The sequence below is a fragment of the Acyrthosiphon pisum genome, chromosome A1, assembly GCF_005508785.2.
Source record: "Acyrthosiphon pisum isolate AL4f chromosome A1, pea_aphid_22Mar2018_4r6ur, whole genome shotgun sequence".
Taxonomy (NCBI): domain Eukaryota; kingdom Metazoa; phylum Arthropoda; class Insecta; order Hemiptera; family Aphididae; genus Acyrthosiphon; species Acyrthosiphon pisum.
In genome coordinates, this window is record NC_042494.1 from 85544166 (window position 1) to 85548844 (window position 4679).

A 4679-nucleotide genomic window follows, 5' to 3' on the forward strand; every position below is an offset into this window, starting at 1 on the left:
AGCTTGAGAAGCACTGATATATGATGACCATATAAATCTATCAAGCATTAGCATATTATATTTTGGTATCCCCAGGATCTCTGTTAATATAATATAATAATATTATATAGGTACAACCAAGTAATAAATGCTTATAAAAAGGACGGTACTTTTCTGTTATCCCTACTAGGGATGTGCTTGATATATCGATAATATCAAATATCGATATTTTGCTTTGATATATCGATATATTTTGATATTTTAAACATATGATAATATTGATATATCAGTGATATATCATTGGATAATATCGTTATCGTAAATCACGGTTATGGTTTAAGATAAAAATGTAAGATGATAATATTATGTTAATATACCAATATTTCCAATATATAATCATAGGTCCCAAATATTATAGATTGACTGTATAGTACACAAATCTTTGGTTTTTTGTACTAGTTGAATACAGACTAATATAAAATTATCTGCAATGGCATTTTACCATTATAATAATATAGTAGTTTATATTTTATGTTGGAATTACCAGTGATGAGTGATTGTTATCTATAATGACATACTCACAAAATAATATTTATTAGTGTACCTATGCTATATATTATTAATTTTGTGTTTGAATTGCCAATAATTGTTATCTGTCAATATGTTATGCCATACTTTAAAACAATAATTTTATTAGTGTGCCTGTGCTCTGTATTACAATTTTAAGATGTCTTCAAAATTTAGAAAATATTTTTTAATATTTAATATTTAATTTTTAATATTTTTTTAATATTTTTAATGTTATATTTGTAAGTTATAAAATTGTATGTGCATTATTTTTTGTTTGATACTTTGATATCAAAATATCGATATTTATGTTTAAAAATATCGATATCAATAAATTGACTTATGATATATCGATATTGATATTATCGATATTTTTTTTCTACAGAACATGCCTAGTACGTATCTATCTCTGGAGTCTAGACACGGGAGCGCCGTTTGCGCGGGGGTAGCGGGCTGGAGAGGACGTCTGGGCCGCCGCCGCTCAGAGCAACTGATAAGTGATAAGGACAGAGTAATTCTCTATTCTGTGGTATGGTCGTGTCTCGTTCCGCGATTATTTTGCGCGCTCCCATTGGCCGTCTCCCGCCCGTCGGAGAGTATAGCACTATTTCGGCCGCATCTGTCTATCTATTTGTTTCACTAGTCATTAGTGACTGACCATTGTCCTACCCAGGGACTTATCAACGGGGGGCTCCAAGTATATTTGAAATGTAAAAAGTATACAACCAGTGGTTTGCACCTAAAGAATTTTAAATTCTGTCAATAAACGAGATGTCCAGACCCGAACCGAAGTAAAAGTGTTAAAAACCTAGTAAAAATGTATACCCTGAAGATTTAAACGAGACGTACAAAGAAGAATTCAGAATTGGTACAATTGAAAAATATTCTAAATTTTTTTTCCAAAGAAAATATATCATCTTTTACAAGTTTTTTAAAATGTCTCACAAATTCTTCCCTTTTAACAACATTTTCTAATGTAGAAATATTATTGCGAATATTTTGTTGTATGGCCTTCTCAATACAACTGGGGAACGATCATTTTCTGTATTAAAAAGAATTACAAATTATCGAAGGTCTGCTTTATTTGATGAAAAGATGTCATCAATATCCACATTAAAAATAGCAAACGATCTTTTACGACAAATCGATTGGTCGGACATAAATACACAATATTATATGCATTTGCAGTTTTGAAATCAAGGAAAAAAATTAATATAAGTTAAATAAAAATGTATTTTTATTTACTATTTTTAATTTTTAATAATAATTCTCAATTAATGAATTAATCATGTCATGGTTCCAGCCAAATAGTATTGAGGCGATTCTTAACATTAGTATGATGTACCTACCTATTAATTTAAATTGCAGCTATATCGGATGTATGTTGTATTAATAGGTACATTGAAATACTAAAAATTTAAGAGAAGTAATATTTCTTATCCCCAACTGAAATGTTATAATACATTTAATTTGATGTTCTATTAGCGTTCTTAAACTTTTATAATACGCAGATCACTGATGAAAGATTTGTAAATCTCAAACATAACTTTTCCAATTTCCTTTTGAATGATTTTAATCTACAAAATATCTCACCTTATTTGTCTAGGCCAGAACACTGATAGACCCCTTAGATTCCCTGATGTGGGCCGTGGATCAGAGTTCATAAGAACCGCCATTTTATAGTGTTTTTTTTTAACAAATTAATATATAACTATAAGCAATATTAATTATTCAACTAGATATCTTCAATATCGCCTTATGGTTATAAATTCAATAATATAATGACATTAAACCAATATTAGATAATGCCTATAAATATTATTATAATACAAGCTGAACCCGTGCACTTCGTTGCCCGTTAAATGTACTAACTCTATGTAACTCAAACTTTGTTCAATTCGTTATTTAATATTCGGTGTATGGTGTTTAAAATTAATCTTAACTTTTCCGTTGCCCGGTACAAAAAAATTCTGATTCGCAGCAGTATATTATCAGGTACGCAATCTACCTGCGGTAGATCGCGGACCCCTAGTTTGTACCTACCTAAATGTATGATTTAACTCTAAAGTATCAAAGTTATATCAAGTTTGTCGTATTCTACCTATGGCGGGTTAATATAATCAATTAATACAAAATCCTAACCTAACCTAACCGTATTAAAATAACCAAATTTAGTCCTTATTAAATTAATCTATCTTTTTTCCAGAGGTCTAATCTACACACAAACATTCATACCAAGCTGAACCCGTGCACTCCGTTATCAGTGAAAAGTTGCAACTTAAAAAAAATATTATTGTTCAACTATTTTTGGATGTAACTTGCTGCAATGTTCAATAATTTGATTTGATGCTAGCTTGTACCTGATCTGCCCAAATAACCAATGGAAACCAATAATAAATAAATACTAATTTCTACTGTAAACTGTAACCAATGGCAACTATTTAAAAAATAAATAAAAATTAAATTTCCAATTTCCGTCGTGAATCTCGAGATCCCTGTTTGAGCACCTCTTTAAAATGCGAATTTCGAAAAATCCTTTCTTAGTGCGCCTATACACAGTAATAAGTACATTTACTGAAAATTTCATATCCATAGCTTCAGCAGTTCCGGCTAAGCAATGATCAAGGACAAGTCTTTTTATATATACAGATTTGGTTAGTTAAAATATTCTAAATACACTTCTTCCTCGTATTCAAATATTAAAATGTTACTGTGGTAGGTATGTCAATTTTTTATATTGATTGATAATTAAGAAGGTCAAATGTGACAACAAATAATCAAAAGCACTTCAATGCTTAAAATCCCCCAAAATATATTTATAAAAATATATTAATAAATAGAGTTTCTACTTTTCCGGTGGATTTTCTTAAAATTTTGTTTCATAATAACCTACTCCGTGATATACTCTTTCGTTTAAAAAAAATCAAGAAGATCTGATAAGTAGTTCCAGAGTGGTCCCTGTACAAAGATTTTCATTTCACATTTATGTAGTTAGAAGATATATACCTAATATAATATATTGATAAAAAAAAATAATACAAATCAATAAAGGTGACCGTAACCAATAGCAAGCAATACACTATTATTATTTTAATCCGCAACTTAAATTGTTGTTTTTGGCCATATCACCAGGTGTGCACTTGAGAGGCCATATAACTCCGGAACCACTTTTCGCACAACGTACAAACTTCACAGAAACTATATACGTATGCCCTGAAAGTTTTAATATGCTCTGAAATTTTTATCGAAATCGGTTTGGTGGATCTTGAATTATAAAATGTATTTAAAATGTACACTTATTTATATATATATATGTATAGATTTGATATGCATTACTAAATAGATATTGAAAAATTAAAATTGTGGTACTATTTTTTGGATATTAAAATTGAATTGTACAACATCTATTCAAGTTAGTTTTAAAGATCCATTTAATATTAGTAATTAAATGAGCATGTATAACTCGTAAAATCAATATTAAATGAACATTTTTCTAGGCCTAAATGGGCTAGCCGCCGTGCCACCGCATGACAAGACGTATTCATGCCTTGAATAACAGGCCGTGATACAACATAAAAATTATTACTTATGAATATTATCATTCTAAACCATAGATCTATTAACTGTTATCAATGTAAATAAAAAAAGGTGGGTAAGTGGATGTCGCTCTGCTGTACAGTAGGTTACAAGTGGGTCACTGTATAATGGATGGTATTAAATTTGAATTCAATGATATAATATCATTGTATAAGAAAAACGATTCTGAGCGGAGACGGTATGTCAGTCTAGGTATAAGACATAATATTATATTATAGTCTATAGTATTTTAAAAAAATTGATCTATAATAGGTACATATAATAAATTCCAAATTAATCATATCATAATATCTATTAGGTACTTATAACGCGATATACATCAACAAAAAACCGTGGTACTATCATAGATATATAATAGTATACTTTAGAAGTTTCAAGTACCCACGAATAATATTATACAATCACAACCTCACAATTTTCTTTGGTTTTTCTTGGCGTTTTTGAAAATTACTGGGAATTTTAAATTTTGACCTCCCAATGCACCAATGATATTCACTTTCCAATCGAACAAGATACTGAAGTTGAAAATCGAAGCA